A 17,924-nucleotide genomic window follows, 5' to 3' on the forward strand; every position below is an offset into this window, starting at 1 on the left:
ACCAAAGGGTCCAAATCATAGCAGTGGATGGTTGTAAATAATATGAGACTTATTACTAAGTCTATTTTTGTCCCTTTGTCAGTGATGCCGTAAAGTGATGCATCTTCCAGCTGTGTGAGCACCTTAGTCTCGCTCTCTGCAAACCATGTTGGAGAAATAAAAACTAAAGAGTTTGACATTTTTAATAGACTGCCAGCACAAAGTCTACGTTGCTTTAAAGCACTGAGATGTGTTTATGTGAAACAACACTTGCTCTGGCTCTTAGCTATGCTCCTGTTTCCACACACACACAAAAACATGCAGGGGAATCTCATGTGTGTGTACACAGGTTATTCCACACTGATGTAAGAATTTCTGTGTGTCCATTTAGTCACAAAGTGAACACCACTACATGCACACACTCACACTCAGTGGGACACAGATGTTCCAGTGGTGTTTAAAGAAGTCCATCTAAATGTAATCCTTAACATAATTTCTCTCCTCACTTTCATAAATATGTGTTTGTGTGGAAAGACATGAATGCTGGCGAGGACCTCCCATTCCTCTGAAGGTACCTGCTCGTCTCTTTTTCTGCACAAAACAGCTCTTTGACTATGTAATATTATTGAATTCATTATAATATATATTATATATATTACTGTCCACTGGTTACTTAGATAATCACATGAATGTGGGGACTTACAGCACAAGCATACTCCCAGCCTATTGTAAGACTGTTGGTTATTATTATACACATATTTAGCTTTCCATCGAAGCCAGGACTAAGACTCAATAGGCAGTGGATTTCAACCAATAAAAACCTCTCTGTCCGAGGCCAAACCCTCTGAGCTACAGCTGGTAACCTTTAGTGAGCACTTAGTCTTCGACATAATTTTCTGTCCAATCCCTGATTCACTGCATGCACCCACACCTCTTCATGTGACCCTGTGGCTTTTCTCTCTGCAAAGTTTACTAGTCTTACCGTTCAAAGTAGAGCTCTACTCTTTCTGGAGTTTTAAGCCTTGAGAGTCTGGGGTTTGCTCGTCTTCTCTGCAGGTTATTGATCAGCAGCTGTGTTGGCAAACTAAGACTCGTCTGCTACAGATAGATCCAAAATGGGCTCAGGAGCCATGTTTTCATTAAGAAAAAGGCACGGATGAATGGCAGGGAAGAGATAAAGGTCGTCAGAGCTAAGAGTCTAATAATCACACCTGATAGCTCTCAGCCAGCTAGTCCTCATGCTTCCTGTCAGTGTAATAGTCAGGCTGTTGTCTGCTTTCTTGACCCAAACTAGCTTTCTTGTGATTGAGGAAACTTGTAAAAGAAAGATGGTGAAAATAAAATTGTTCATCAACTACAGGGAAGCTGGCCAGACTATGTTATCTCATCAGTAATAATAAAGAGACTCAGGCTACGTCCACACTAGCCCGGATAAATTTGAAAATGGCGTTTTTGTCTGAAAACGCTCCGCATTCACACTATTGTTTACAGTCGTTTTCACAGAGTTGAGCATCCACATTGAAACGGCCGAAAATGCTTACGTTCCAGTCCTGCGCATGCGTGAAACGCAAGACGATTCGACCTGCCTCATTTCTGTCTGCCGCTTATTTACTTTCCGGCTCTTTGAAACGTCGCAGCAAAATGTTGAGGAAAAGCACCGAGTTTTTTTTTAAATGGACTAACAATGAGGTGGAGTTGTTGCTGCGAGTAACACAAAAGTACAAAGTTGCAAAAGCAAGTGAGAATTAAAGAATTTGAAGAAAAGCTGTCTGGAGCATGTACAGACTGATATTAATCTTTAACATGGCTGTCAAAACTGAGAGCAAAACAAAAACTGCTGTGTAATGCCCTCTGCTATCTTAGTTTAATTGGTCACATGACTGCATCACATGACTAAAATGTGTCATCATTTTCGAAAAGCCTGCGGTTACGCTGTCCACACTGTGACGCAAAAACGGCGTTTTCAAATGTATCTGCTTTGGAGAGCGTTTTCAAAACGCTGCGTTTTCCTTGAACGAAAATGCCGTCTCAGTGTGGACGGGAGGCCAAAACGGAGAGAAAACGATGCGTTTTCAAACGAAAATGTATTAGTGTGGACATGGTCTCAGCTACAGCTACAAATAGGAAGAAAACTATCTTTTGCCATGTGACTGTAACACACACACACACACACACACACACACACACACACACACACACACACACAGATTCCCAGCATAACCATTGTAACCCCGTAACACCCCAATCTTTCCATCTTTTCTTTAAATTTATTTAGTTTAGAGAGTATTGTTAAGTTTATTTATCCAAAGATGGGAAACCCTTTGCTAAAAGTAGCTTCTCAGCTGTCACACACACACACACACACACACCAGTGATGCATCAGAATCACAACAGCTAAAAGTGTTAACTGAAATTAACTGAAATCATAAACGTATCATTAATTCAACCATAATAAACCCTGTCAGTGTAGTGAAAACATTGCTTTTCTGACTCCTTTTACAAGATCCATCTAGTTTTTTCCAAAGTACAACTCAATAAAATCAGAAAAAACACTGTGTGACAATAGTGTTTTTATGGTACATAGCAAACGGTCCACTCTTCTTCTCGGGCTTGCTGTGTACACCTTAATAAACCACTTTTGTTTAGAAGTGAAACCATACATCAGGCAAAGCATAGTAGCTTTTTAAGTGGAAAAACACTTAATTCCAGTAATAAGATGACTAATCTTATTACTGGATGTTAATAATCTAATATTTTATGGTCACCAGTAACATGCATGCCTCCACAGTCACAGTCCTACTCTGTCCTACCTACCATAAAAATGGAAGTTACTCTTTTACTGACAAATAAAATAAGTCACAATAAGTTTTGATTATTTACACTCTAAGATGTTTAGTTAGTCCATGTCTTGGCCATGAACACAATGTCTGCTTAGGACAAATATTCAGACTTTTCGTTACATCTTCAGACTCCCCACCCACTCCCAGTGAGCTCTAACGCTCTACTTTCACTTTTAAGATTCGTTTAAAATTTTTGTCTTGTGATGAAAGAAAAATCTTCTTTCATGTATTTAAGCCACCCTTCTTTAGTTTCTCTTCTTTAGTTACTGGTTAGACATGTTTACTGAGATTTGGCAGCACGAGCACAAACTTCATCTGTAGTTTATGAGAGAAGTCATGCGCCAATTTACACAATGGGTTACCATTGATATAAGATATTTATTAATCAATACATTGTTCTGCCTGCTAACCAAGAGGTCAAAATAGCAACAAGTGCATGAAATTCACAAGTGCGTATACCTGAACTCAATTATAATATTCATATTTACATCCATCCATTGATTCTCTTATCCTTTCAGGGTCGCGGGGGCACCTTTCTGCCACAGGAGAGACCTGTGGCCGAAGAGGTAAGTGAATTGTGGGCATATTCTATCCAAGATAAGTGAGTGGACCAGGAGAATGGGTTATGTGACACTACACAACGGAGTGCTGACTCTAACTCCTGATCTAACCTTTCAGTTTGTTTCCGAGAGGAGACAGGAAGACCCGTAATGAAATCCAAGTCCATGTGAGACCAAGGCCGGTGTGGTGTGGTAAGTGGATGTAGGCCTGAAGGATGCTTGATGGAAGACTTGTTATGGGCACAGACGGGACAGGCGGCCACAAACTCCCTCACATCTTTATTTAAAGAGCCCCGCAGAAAGAAATGTGGTCTGAGCAATGCTGCCAATGACACTGACCCCAACACAAGTTAATTATGCAAACACTGAGAAGGAACTCTTTGCAGTGTTATTTGGATGCAAGCGTTTCCACACCTACATATACGGCAAAAGGGTCATCGTTGAATCAGACCACATGCCGTTGGAGCACACATTGAAGAAGCCAATCGCTGTGGCCCCAGCCCGTCTGCAGTGCATGCTCCTACAGCTGCAGAGGTATGACAGAGATTGTGCTCTGGCCTGGAAAAGACATACAGGCTTCCTGGCCGCCACCCTGTCCAGGAAGCCCCTCTTTGATTAAGACAGCACGCTGAGCGAAGACATGGATGCCCAGGTCCATTCAGTGAGAAACAGCCTACCAGTAAGTGACAAAAAGCGCTCAGAAATATTAGACACAACAGCAAGCAACCCACAGCTCATCCTGTTGAAGCAAACTGTGCATGCTGGCTGGCCTGAGGACAGAAAAAATGTCCCAGTACACTTCTAGACTTTTTCATTTCAGGGATGAAAGTTCACACTATGACAGCATCATCTTCAAAGGTGACATAATCATAGTGCCTTCAGTCCTGAGAAGAAACATGCTAGAAAGAATCCACACTGGGCACATGAGGATTGAGAAGAGTGCACAGAGAGGGACGCCCTCTTCTGGCCAGGGATGGGCAAAGACATCACAACCAGAGTGGATAGCTGTTTGAAATGTCAGGAGAGGCATGCAACAAATTCAAAAGAACCCCTCATTTTGCACCAGAGAACATGGCAGGTTGTGGCCTCTGACCTCTTAACCTGGCATGGACTAGACTACATAGTAATTGTGGACTTTACAGGTGCTACTTTGAGCTCAAAAGACTATTCTCCACCACTGCAGGGTCAGTCATTAAAGAACCCAAGCTATATTTGCCGGGATACCAGAGCCCACAGTACAGCTCTCGGGAGTTCAAAACATTTGCAGTCACATGAGACTTTGTTTACATAACCTCAGGCCGTTAGTATTTACAGAGCAATGGTTTTGCTGAAAGAACACCAAGAACAGCCAAATCAGTTCTGGATAAAGCTCATGCCCAGGACGTGGATCCCTACCTGTCTTTTTTTAGAGCAAAGGAACACGCCATTTGATGACTTCAAATCACCAGCACAGCTCCTAATGAGCTGACGCCTACGATCAGTGCTTCCAGTCATCAGGTATCAGCTAAGACCCTGCATCATAAGTCAGACAGCGGTACAAACTAAGGATGGAAAAGCAAGAACACCAAAGGCGATACTACAATCAGAACATCACACCACTACCAAAGCTTCAGCAAGGGGACCAAATTTGCTTCCAGCATAGGACTGGAAACTGAAAACTGGCTGTCATCATTCAAATCAAAATCAAAATTTATTTATATAGCACATTTAAAAACAACAGTTTTGATCAAAATGCTTCACAAATTAGGAAATAAAAATAAGACAAATTTACCAAACAACACCACAAGATGACACAAACATAGAAAGCAACCAAATGATAATCAAACTATCTTACGTCAAAGCCAGAGTAAAAAGATGGGTCTTTAAATGAGATTTAAAAGACTGAACAGTCTCAGAAGAGCGAATGGCAATAGGGAGGTTGTTCCACAGTCTAGGAGCTGCAATAGCAAAGGCACGGACGCCTCTGGTTTTCAACCTAGACTTAGGTTGCAATCAGAGCATCTGGTTAGAAGATCTTAGTGCTTTTATAGTGTGACCAAGTGGTCGGCGAGTGTCACGTTTTAGTTAATGGACTCAGGCGCAGACCGGGAATCCTAGCAGAGTTGACAGTTTATTAGTACAAACAACACCAGGTGATACTATTTACAACGTGCTGGAGGGAGGGGAGGGGGGTCCAGGTGTCCAGGGCATGTGAAGGGAAGGACGGGAATCAGACACACTCCAATGGCTCTCTCTTCTCTCTCCACAACGGGGCAACACAAATCCACTCACTCGTCCACACGATAACAGGCAAGCAGGGAAAGGTCCGGGGTAGATCTGTACACAGAAACTGAAGTTAACGGCGAACAGACGGAAGTAACTTTACAGAGTTTAACTCACAAACAGTAGAGTGACTGATGCTGATAGCACAACAATCCAGAAACGAATGGCACAGCGCTGCTGTCTTAAATAAGCCTTGCGATCACCCCGATAGGCAGCAGGTGCGTGGGCCAGGGGCGGGAGCCCATAATGAGCACCGCCCCGGCAGGTGAGAGAGAGAGAGAGAGAAAACAAAACAACAAAACACATGTTGCCTAAAACAGGATCAGCTGGTGAGGCTCAGGGACCATGACAGTACCCCCCCCCCTTCAACGTGAGCCTCCCGGCGACCCACCAGGCTTACCCGGATGCAGGCGATGGAACTCCCGCAGCATGCACTTGTCCAGGACGGCCGCCCGAGGGATCCAGGACCGCTCCTCCAAGCCGTAGCCCTCCCAATCCACCAGGTACTGGCAGGCACGCCCCCGGCCCCGAGAATCCATGATACGGGTGATGGAGTAGGCCGGCAGACCATCCACGAGCTGGGCGGGAGGAGGGGGCCCGGAAGGCGGGCACAGAAGACTGGACTGGAGGGGTTTTATCTGAGACACATGGAAGACGTCGTGTATTTTCATGTTGCGAGGCAGTTTGAGCTTTACGGACACAGGGTTAACCAAAGCAGAGATCTCGAACGGGCCGATAAAGGTGGGAGTGAGCTCTTGGATTCCACCCTGACAGGAACGAAGCATGTGGAAAGCCATACCTTTTGTCCAACAGCATAGGCGGGGGTAGAGGACCGATGGCGGTCAGCAAAGTGTTTATTGCGGTCCTTGGTGCGTAATAACGCAGCCCGGGTGGCCTTCCATACCCGACGGCACCTATGCAGATGCGCTTGGACTGATGGCACAGAGTGTTCGCCTTCGATGGAGGGGAAAAGAGGCGGCTGGAATCCCAGAGAAGCTTCGAAAGGCGACCGGTCTGTGGCAGAGGAGGTCATGCTGTTGTGGGCGTATTCGATCCACGGCAGTTCCTCACTCCAGATTGCCTGATTGGAAGAGGCGACGCAGCGCAGGGCCGCCTCCAACTCCTGGTTCGCCCGTTCAGACTGGCCGTTGCTCTGCGGATGATATCCAGAGGACAGCCTGACCGTAGATCCCAATGAGGCGCAGAACTCTTTCCACACTCGGGATGTGAATTGGGGACCCCGGTCAGACACGAGGTCAGATGCACGGTCCGCCGGGCCTTCTGAGGTGGAGAACTGTCGAGACAGGGCGTCCGGCTTGACGTTGCGAGATCCTGGCCTGTAAGTGATTGAAAAGTGGAATCGCGTAAAAAACAGAGCCCACCTTGCTTGTCTGGCGTTAAGTCTCTTTGCAGATTGCAGATATGCTAGATTCCTATGGTCTGTCCAGACGATAAATGGTTGAGCAGTGCCCTCCAGCCAGTGCCTCCATTCCTCCAAGGCGAGCTTGATGGCAAGAAGTTCCCGATCACCGACGTTGTAGTTGCGTTCTGCGGGGGTGAGACGACGGGAGAAAAAAGCACATGGGTGAAGCTTATCATCCCTCTGTTGTGAGAGGACCTCTCCTACTCCCGTGTCGGATGCATCCACCTCCACCACGAACTGCAGTGTTAGATCGGGCTGGACCAGAATGGGTGCCGAGGCGAATCGCTTTTTCAGCTCCTGGAAGGCTGATTGGGCAGCATCGTTCCACTGGAAAGGAACCTTGGGAGAGGTTAATTGTGTTAAAGGCAGGGCTACCTTGCTATAGTCCCGGATGAATCTCCTATAGAAGTTAGCGAAGCCGAGGAACCGCTGCAGCTGCCGTCGGTTGGGGGGTTCAGGCCAATCCATTACAGCTTTTACCTTAGCTGGGTCAGGGCGTAGGTCTCCCCGCTCGATGATGTAACCTAAGAAGGCAACTGTGGACATGTGGAATTCACATTTCTCACCTTTAACGAACAACCGATTCTCCAGCAGGCATTGCAGGACCTGTCTGACGTGGGTTTCATGCTCAGATAGAGATTTGGAGAAGATCAGGATGTCGTCGAGGTAGACGAAGACGAACCTGTTGATGAAATCCCTCAAAACATCGTTGACGAGTGCTTGAAAAATTGCAGGAGCATTAGTGAGGCCGAACGGCATAACTAAGTATTCAAAGTGCCCAAGGTGAGTATTGAAAGCGGTCTTCCACTCATCGCCCTCTCGGATGCGAACCAAGCATTCCTCAAGTCTAATTTGCTGAAAATATAAAAACCAGGCGAACCAGAAAAAGGTAAGCCTACTTAATAAAAACAGTTTCACGACAAGACAAGACAGCAGCTCCACCGAGGAGGAGCCCTCACAACAGCGGCTAGGCAGGCATCTTGATTCTCCAATTAAGGTTGGGCGATTTGCCACGGAGAGGTGAAGGCAGCAATCAAACCCTCAAACAACAGAGAAATGTAACCTTAGCCTCTTGTAGCTGTGAATGCTAATAAAAGTAGTTTTCACTAGAGATGGCACGATACCACTTTTTTATGTCCGATAACGATATCATAAATTTGGATATCTGCTGATACTGATATGAATCCGATATAGTGTATTTTTTAATCAATAAAACTGTTTTTTTAATATCTTGCTGCTTTTTGTATAAGTTCATACTCAAGTTAAAAAAAAAAACAAAAAAAAAAAACACTAAAGCTATTCTGTTATACCTGTATGCGAAAAATACACTGCACCCAAAATATTTCATAGTTCAGCAACACTGATCAATCTAATAAACTTAAACCTGCTCCATCCTCCCTATTCTGGTATTTTAAAGAGTAAGCAACCTAACTAATAGGGTTCTAAAACTCCCAAAAAAAAAAAAAAAAAAAAAAAGAAGGAACCACCCACCCTCCACCTCATGATGCTTTTTTTTTTTTTTTTTTTTGTCTGTCCCATTTGGTTCTTTAGCCGTCAGAATTGTTGTCTGAAGACCAACAAGGATACCAAATGGATTTATTCTGCCAAATGGATCATCATGGCATTGCCGTATTGGTCCATTTGATCAAACTTTGTTGTTATTATTTATTTTATTTTCAGTTGTTACAGATGGGACAGACATGACTGGGGGATAGGAAAGGGAGAAAGAAAGAGAGGAAGGAAAAGAAAAACAGAAGGGAAAAGAGACAGTGAGAAAGGGCACTTACAAAGACAAAGAGAAAGAAAAAAAAAAATCTCCTGGATCACCTGTTGAGAGAAAAAGAAGAGAAGACAAGCAAAAAAAAAAACAAACAAACAAAAACAAAGCAACATACTAAACACAACACCATCACGTTAATCTAGCTAAGTGTGAACATCAGTAAATACTAAATATTGAAAGTTGTTGTGCAGCATGCAGGACAGACAGCGCACAATGTGCTTTGAAGTAGCAGCTAAGAAAGGTGTAGTTTATGTCTACGAACAGTGAACACCCGTGTGCACACCTGTGTGGATCAACGCGCTTGTATACAAAAGGTTTCCCCATGTAACGGTCTGCTAGAGGGTGTGGAGGGCCATAGCCCCGTCCCCCAGGGCATGAAGCAGGCATGGAGGAGATCCAGGCTCCAGACATCCAGAGGCCCCAGAGTGCGAGAGCCCAAGGAGTTCCACCGGAGGGGCATCCGTGCCACCTTCCTGGGAAGGGCTGAGGAGATCCCCAGACGAGGGGTCACCCAGTAGCCATGGAGCAGAAGCCAGAGGGGGCTGCACTGGCGTGCCCGCCGGCTCTGCTGGCAGCCAGCTGTGCCAGAGTGAACCGAGTTGCAGGCCCCGAGGCCGGAGGCCCGAGGGCCCCCTTTGCTTAATCGACGTAATCAACTTTAATTTGATGCAGTGTGGAAAAAAAATGCACCAAAATCAATTATTTTTCAAGAATAATTAAATAGATTCAACATCTTTCTTCAACAGAATTGCAGACTGCACAGATGGTACCTTCCCAAAGGAAAAAGTACTATAGCTTACTAGGGTATATTAGACTTAACAGTTACTATATACACTAATGGACTTCTATACATTTTACATCAGATTAAAACTTTGGGTGTAAGATTCAGATAATTATTTATTAAAAGCTAGACATTTTAAATGAGAATAATAAAGTAAAGTATGTCTTTGTGCCCCCTTTTCCCTGTTAATGCCCTATCGGCCCCCCTGGCTAAACTTTGCTAGATCCCTTCATTCTTCACTCATGTCGAGCCGAGTGTAAATCCCGAGGCTGAACGGCCTTTGTACAAGCACACACGCTTCGTAGCAGGGTGAAGCTATGAGCTTAGAAAAATCCAAGCAGACAGCCTGTGTCTGTCCAACCAATCAGAGAGCTCCTTACATCCCACGGTGTGGCTAATTTGAATAGCCGCACGATTTTTAAAATGAAGTTGTTAATCCAGCACCTAATCCAGCAGCTAATCCAGAAGTTAATCCCTGAGCGAACAGGAAAGGGAAATGGATTTTGAAATGCAGTTTATTAAAGTGGAATTGGAAAAAGGATTTTGAAATGCAGTGTATTAAATTGGAATTCAAAAATGAATTTAGAAATGCAGAATTTATTCTACAATTCATTATTTAAGCACAAATCTTTATTTCTATGCGCGTGGCTCTTGTGGTCCTCCATAGATATCCAATTCAGTAATTTAAGTCAGTATCGGACCGATACCGATACGTAATATCGGATCGGTCCATCTCTAGTTTTAACGGCTTACCTCAGGACCGGAGGCGCTATACTCTCACTGGTGGAGATAACTCGAGCACCTCTCTCCGCAACGCCGGAATAAAACAGAAACTGCCGCGCTACAACAGGCCGCAAAAACTATATTATTACAGATTCTAGTACTCGGAGGGAATCCCAGGTTAAGCGAGAGCCTACCTGTAGCTGTCATATGATCGACTCGCTTGCTGATCAATCCGTCGCGGTGTGCCAGCATTGACTGCTGCTTTTTGCCAAACACACGGGAGGAATGATCCAGGAAAACACCGGCTTAACTTTATACGGGCTGACGCCACCCTGCAATCAATATGCAGGTGGGTTCCCAATTAACCCAGTTGCGCAGCCAAGAGAGTGAGCGCAGGAGAGAGCGAGGGCGGTAGAGCGAGCGAGAGAGAGAGAAAAAGAAAGGCGAGTAGCCCATCCGGCTACAATAGGATTATACAAATGAAGAAGTTCTTTTAAATAGCTAGGGGCAGTGTTATTGAAGATTTTACAAGTGAGTAAAAGAACTTTAAAATCAATGCGAAATTTCACAGGAAGCCAATGTAAGTTAGCTAAAACTGGAGTCATATGATCATGCATTCTGGCACCCGATAAAAGGCGTGCAGCAGCGTTCTGTACTAATTGCAACCGGTAAAGAGAGGAGTGAGGGAGGCCTAAATAGAGGGAGTTACAATAGTCCAGTCTTGAGGTAATGAATGCATGAATAAGCTTTTCAAGGTCCTTGGGGGAGAGGAAAGGCTTAGCTTTAGAAATTTGACGTAGCTGATAGAAGCTAGATTTAACCACAGTAGAAACTTGTTTCTCTAATTTGAAGGAGCTATCCAAGAATACCCCGAGGTTTCTTACAATGTGGGAGAGGTAGCTAGCAAGTGGGCCAAGGGTAACAGTTAGCTGGTTCAATGGAATATGGCTGTCAAAGACAATAACTTCAGTTTTACTGTCATTCAAGGTTAGAGAGTTTTGCGATAGCCAGGTTCTCACATCATGAAGACAGTTAAACAATGTATGCAATGGATCTCTGACATTCAAACTCAAAGGAAAATAAATTTGAATGTCATCAGCATAACAATGGAAAGAAATATTATATTTTTGGAAAATAGATCCCAAGGGCAACATGTACAGAGAGAATAACATAGGGCCCAAAACAGACCCCTGGGGCACACCACAGAGAAAAGGAGCAGAGGAGGAGGAGTATTGCCCCATTGTGATAGAGAATGACCTCTCTGATAGATAAGATTTAAACCATGATAAGGCTGTGCCCTTAAGGCCAACTACTTGCTCTGACCTTAATAATAGAATGTTATGATCTACTGTGTCAAACGCAGAAGTCAGATCCAGTAAGACTAGAACCACAGAGCAACCTGAGTCTGTGGTTAAAAGGAGATCATTAAAAACTCTTAGCACAGCTGTCTCAGTACTATGACGAGGCTTGAAGCACAACTGGAATTTTTCAGTAATACCACTGGAATCTAAGAAGGTCTGAAGTTGTTTACAGACCACTTTTTCCAGGATCTTTGACATAAAGGGAAGCTTAGAAATCGGTCTATAATTTGAAAGAACACTGGGGTCAAGATTAGTCTTCTTAATAACGGGTACGCAGCCCGAAGACAATGATGCATTCAAAATTAATAAAATACAAGGCCCAATAGTATTCAATGCTTCCTAAAAAATACGGGCAGGAAGAATATCATGTGGGGAATTGGAGATTGTTAAGTGGTCAATTATTTCCTTTACATCAGAAAGAGACACAGGCTCAAACTCCTGAAAGTCAGCAGAGCATTTAGAAACTGGAACTTGATGTGGAACTACTGATGAAAAAAACGGGGCCCTTAAAGTAATGATTTTTTCAATAAAATACCTTAAAAAACTTTCACAAAGAACCGGAGAAGCCTCCTTGTGTGCGGTAGCACGAGGATTAATCACAGAGTTAAAAATCTTAAAATGAGCGTGGGGCTTGTGGCAATTAGTCAAAATAAGACCTGATAAGTAGGCAGATTTAGCAGCTTTGACAGTCTTCTGATATTTTGACAAACAATTATGGAGGATTTCCGCTGACACTTAGAGTTTATCCTTTTTCCACTTCCTCTCAGCACGACGGCATTCGCGCCTGAGAGCACGGGTAGTTTCAATCTGCCAGGGTTGGCATGACGACTTAGTACGCTTAGTCTTAGGTGGAGCCACAGTGTCCAGGATAGAGGAACATGTGGAATTAAAAAGGTTGGTAAACTCGTCAGCCGATAAATCCACAAGACAGACGGAGTCAGGGAGGGCAGAGTTGGCGAAAAGAGTAGAGAAGTTAGTAATGGTTTCAGAATTAATCGAGCGCATCTGGCGTAAGGGACCCTCGCAGTTAAGCTCCATATGTCCTAGCATAACATTAAACATAACCACAGAATGATCAGAGATCCCAGAGTCCTTGATATCCGTTATGCGAATATCCAGACCGTAAGACAAAACTAGATCAAGCGAATGACCTTTTAAGTGCGTTGGTTCACTTACCCATTGCGTAAGATTAAAAGTGTCAAAAAGGGCAAGGAAATCCTTTGTTAGTGTGCTTGCCTCACAACAGACATGTATATTAAAATCACCAACAATTAAAACACGGTTGTAGCATAAAAACAGGCTCCCTAGTAGTTCAGCAAACTGAAAAATAAAATCCTTAACAGATTTCGGAGGTCGATACACCACAGCACAAAGAATTGGGGGAGCACAGTTCAGTTCCAGTAGCTGCACCTCGAAACTGGTGAAAGAGACGGGTGGTAGTTCCCAACATCGAAATTTGTGTTTAAAAATCAAAGCCAATCCTCCACCTCTGCCAGAGATCCTAGGGGAGCTAGCAAAGGCACAATCTGGGGGAAGAAGTTCTGAAAAAGCAGAAGATTCCTCAGGACGAAGCCAGGTTTCCGTCAGATAAAGAAAATCCAGCCCAGATGAGAGGAAAAAGTTGTTTAAAATAAAAGTCTTGTTTGCCAGCGATCTAACATTTAGCAGAGCCATCTGAAGTATAGTCGGGTTGTTGCTAGTAGGAACAGATCTCAGCAGGCGAAGATTGCTGTAGTTCACACCACCTCTGGAAAGCCACACCCAGCTCCGAACAGGTGGGCACTCGGCCGGGGAGTCTAGGTGAGCATAGTGTCCCACCGGACTTATCCAGCGATGACAGGGCAATCTATAGTAGAAGCAGCCCCAGAGAGCATGAGAAGAAGATAGGGTATTTACAAATACGTGGAAGCTGGTCGCATCAAGTGAGTTTAAGTAAGCCTTGAGGCGAACACGAATACCGCCCCATTTCCTAGGTGGAAAGGTAGCTGGAATGCGACGTAAATGATCAGAGATATCCGTCGGAGTTGAGAAAAAGTTCCCTGATTGCCACTTGAAACCAGACGTTTGATGAGTCAATGGCTGGAGATTCAGAAGAGTTTGACGATCATAGGCAAGAAGCGCAAAGGAGTCAGGATAACACAGAGAAAATAGGATAGCAGACAGTAGACAAAGCTCGAGGAGACGGCTCGCCGAAAACACTGGTGCCATCTTGACTTCGATCGATTTTAGCTCTGCATTCGGCTGCAGAGACTGACCACTCTTTTATTATGCACACCAGCGAGGGACAGACCATGTGTTGCAATCGACGGCACTTGATGGGCATTACATTTTACCAGCACCCTTAACACCAGCGGCTGAAAACAGCCCTGTGACCACCAGATCAGGGTGAGCGGTTCAGCCAAGAGCAATTCTTCAGTTATGATTGTGAAGGGTGTAGATGGATCGCTGCCCTAAAGAGAAAAAAATTTTTCAAATGTTGATGTGAAGTAATGATTGCAGTTCCCATGTTGTGGAAACTTGATATGTGTTGACTATCTAGTATCTACAGAGCAATGGTTTTGCTGGTTTTTTGTCACTCCGCACCTGCTGGTTCTGCATCTGTGCCTGCTGGATGGTCTGAGGGGTCACTTCAGCAATCTGTTTTCGCTGGAGGGTCCAAGGGACCCATTCAGCCGTCTTCTGCCTCTGCTGGAGGGTCCGATGGGCTCGTTCAGTAATCTGTCTATGCTGGAGGATCTGAGGGGCCTCTTCTGCCATCTGTCTCTGTTGGAGGCTCTGGGGAGTTCATCCAACCATCAGCGCCACCAGATCCTCCACCTGCAGCTTCCACACCGTCGCCTTCTCCATTGCCAGCGGCTGCCACACCGCCGTCTGCTCCACATCCTCCTCGGCTAGCACAGCCAGCTCGTCCACACACAGTTGCCGGCCACCGTCTCTGCATCTCTCTGCCTAAGATTCTCCGTGTCACCCCTGCCTGTCACACCCTGTGTTCCCGTGCCTTTTGTCTCCTCATGCTTCCAGGTATCCCGGTGTTTCGCGTTTTGTTTCTCAGTTCGAGTTTGCATGAGGTTAGTTTTCCCAGTCTAGGTTTTGGTAGCTCCCTGTTCATCATTTCCTGTTTTTGTCACATTGCCACCACTGTAAATAAAACACTCATTTGCATCACAGCCTTTGCCTGCATTTTGGGTCCTTCCTTCACAAACACCACACATCTGCTGTAGCAGCCGTGACAGCTAGTGCAACCTGTAAGAGCTATTTGCACTAATAAAGAATAATACTCAGACTTCTACCTTTATTGTTTTACAAAAGGTTAAAAAGGAAATGTCCACAATTTGGACTTTAATTGCAGGAAATTTTATTAAACAAATTTAGCAATACTAAAGCTAAGCAAAATAAAATAGTAACAATCACAAAACATTAATAAAATCATTTAAACTATACTTATCTAACTAACCGACTCTGAGCCAGGGCTGATTCTGTTCTTATCCTTGGTGAGAAGAGGTTGGAGAATGGATGACGGTAAAAATGAGCAGATGAAAAGCCAAAAATTACTAAATCAATTCAAAGGTTCACAGGTTGGACTGCAGTTCCCCCTCTAACATCTCTGCTGGAATTTTCAGTTGTGAAGCTCTTAGATCCAATCTTCTGAACTGCTAAACTTACAAGACAAGACAAAAGGGAAGAACCCCGATATCCTTTTACACCCCACTTCTATACCTGGTTACCCTTTCTCACTCCTCTCCTACTGGACGTCACAGCTTCACATGGGTATCCAGTATCAAGTTAGTCAGAGCTGGCGAGTCCCCTCACCCAAATCGGCTCCATCTGAAGTCGTCTGCTTGGTGATACCCAGAGGATCAGACATGAGAACTGTGCTGAACCAGACTTCCTGTACAGGGGTAGATCAACAGTTTGATTCCTCTTTTTCACCGTTCCTGCTTCTTTGCTGTCTCATTACCTTCTCGCACTCTTCATCTCCTCTCCTCTCTGTTTTGTCACTGCTCTCCATTCTTCTCCATTTGAGTTTTTTCACAGACTTGTCCAAATAAGATAGGGAAATGTAAATGAGGAATTAAACAAAATGAACTGAAACTAAGGGTTCAGTTTTTACTTCTTAAGTATAATACAGAGAGCGCACATTTTTCTCTTCAGTCTAAACATCTCATAACGCCAAAGAATGAAAAAGTCAAAAACCCATGACCGTATCACATGTGCACTGGTTTAGTTAATTACTCCATGGCTATTACCATCAGCGTTGCACTGTTGTCCAGTTTTGTTTATTCCTCAAGCCTACAAATCTCAGAAAACGAGCAACACACAGGTTGCCAAATTGGTGTGACCAAAATCATGGCTAAGATGCGAGGAGAGTGAAAGTGCGTCCTGTGTGCTTATGTTTTATTCTGTGATGGTTTTAGGTGGTGTACACAAAAGTATTAGTGATTTCCACAACAGGGATCAATAATTATATCTATCTAGACACTACCCAGACTTCCATAATAGCATCCAAACTATATTACAATCCTTTGGAATAGACCACAGGCACCTGTGTTAATGATGATGCTTCACTGGTGGATTAGGTGGGGTGTGGTTTGTGGCTCAGCTGCAGGGGAGGTGTGGGGAAGTGGGTACAGGGTGTGGTGTCAGGTGATGCTGACCCACACAGCAATTTTCCATCATCCTCACTACGTACGACTCTGGATACTGTAGCTCCTGTGAAAACTAAGGTCTCAAATCAGAAGTACCTGACTCCGTGGTATAATTCTCAAACACGTAGCCTAAAGCAGATAACTCGTAAGCTGGAGAGGAAATGGCGTGTCACAAATTTAGAGGATCATCATTTAGCCTGGAGAAATAGTTTGCTGCTTTATAAGAAAGCCCTCCGCAAAGCCAGAACATCTTACTATTCGTCACTGATTGAAGAAAATAAGAACAACCCCAGGTTTCTCTTCAGCACTGTAGCCAGGCTGACAAAAAGTCAGAGCTCTACTGAGCCAACCATCCCTTTAACGTTAACTAGTAATGACTTCATGAACTTCTTCACAAATAAAATTTTTATCATTACAGAAAAAATTACTCAAAATCATCCAACAGATGTAATATTATCTACAGCTACTTTCAGTACCATCGATGTTAAGTTAGACTCTTTTTCTCCAATTGATCTTTCTGAGTTAACTTCAATAATTACTTCCTCCAAACCATCAACGTGTCTTTTAGACCCCATTCCTACAAAACTGCTCAAAGAAGTCCTGCCATTAATTAATTCTTCAATCTTAAATATGATCAACCTATCTCTAATAATCGGCTATGTACCACAGGCCTTCAAGGTAGCTGTAGTTAAACCTTTACTTAAAAAGCATCTCTAGACCCAGCTGTCTTAGCTAATTATAGGCCAATCTCCAACCTTCCTTTCATATCAAACATCCTTGAAAGAGTAGTTGTCAAACAGCTAACAGATCATCTGCAGAGGAATGGCTTATTTGAAGAGTTTCAGTCAGGTTTCAGAGCTCATCACAGCACAGAAACAGCTTTAGTGAAGGTTACAAATGATCTTCTTATGGCCTCTGACAGTGGACTCATCTCTGTGCTTGTCCTGCTAGACCTCAGTGCTGCGTTCGATACTGTTGACCATAATATCCTATTAGAGCGATTAGAACATGCTGTAGGTATTACAGGTACTGCACTGCAGTGGTTTGTATCATATCTATCTAATAGACTCCAATTTGTACATGTAAATGGAGAGTCCTCTTCAGACACTAAGGTCAACTATGGTGTTCCACAGGGTTCAGTGCTAGGACCAATTCTGTTTACATTATACATGCTTCCCTTAGGCAGCATCATTAGAAGACATAGCATACATTTTCACTGCTATGCAGATGACACACAGCTCTATCTGTCCATGAAGCCAGGTAACACACACCAATTACTTAAACTGCAGGAATGTCTTAAAGACATAAAGACCTGGATGGCCGCTAACTTTCTGCTTCTTAATTCAGATCAAACTGAGGTTATTGTACTTGGCCCTGAAAATCTTAGAAATATGGTATCTAAGCAGATTCTTCCTCTGGATGGCATTACCTTGGCCTCCAGTAACACTGTGAGGAACCTTGGAGTCATTTTTGACCAAGACATGTCCTTCAATGCACATATTAAACAAATATGTAAGACTGCTTTCTTCCATCCTGACAGGGACTAGAAAGAGAGAGCAGATTTCTCCT

This window comes from Oreochromis aureus, linkage group 9 (assembly GCF_013358895.1).
Source record: "Oreochromis aureus strain Israel breed Guangdong linkage group 9, ZZ_aureus, whole genome shotgun sequence".
Taxonomy (NCBI): Eukaryota; Metazoa; Chordata; class Actinopteri; order Cichliformes; family Cichlidae; genus Oreochromis; species Oreochromis aureus.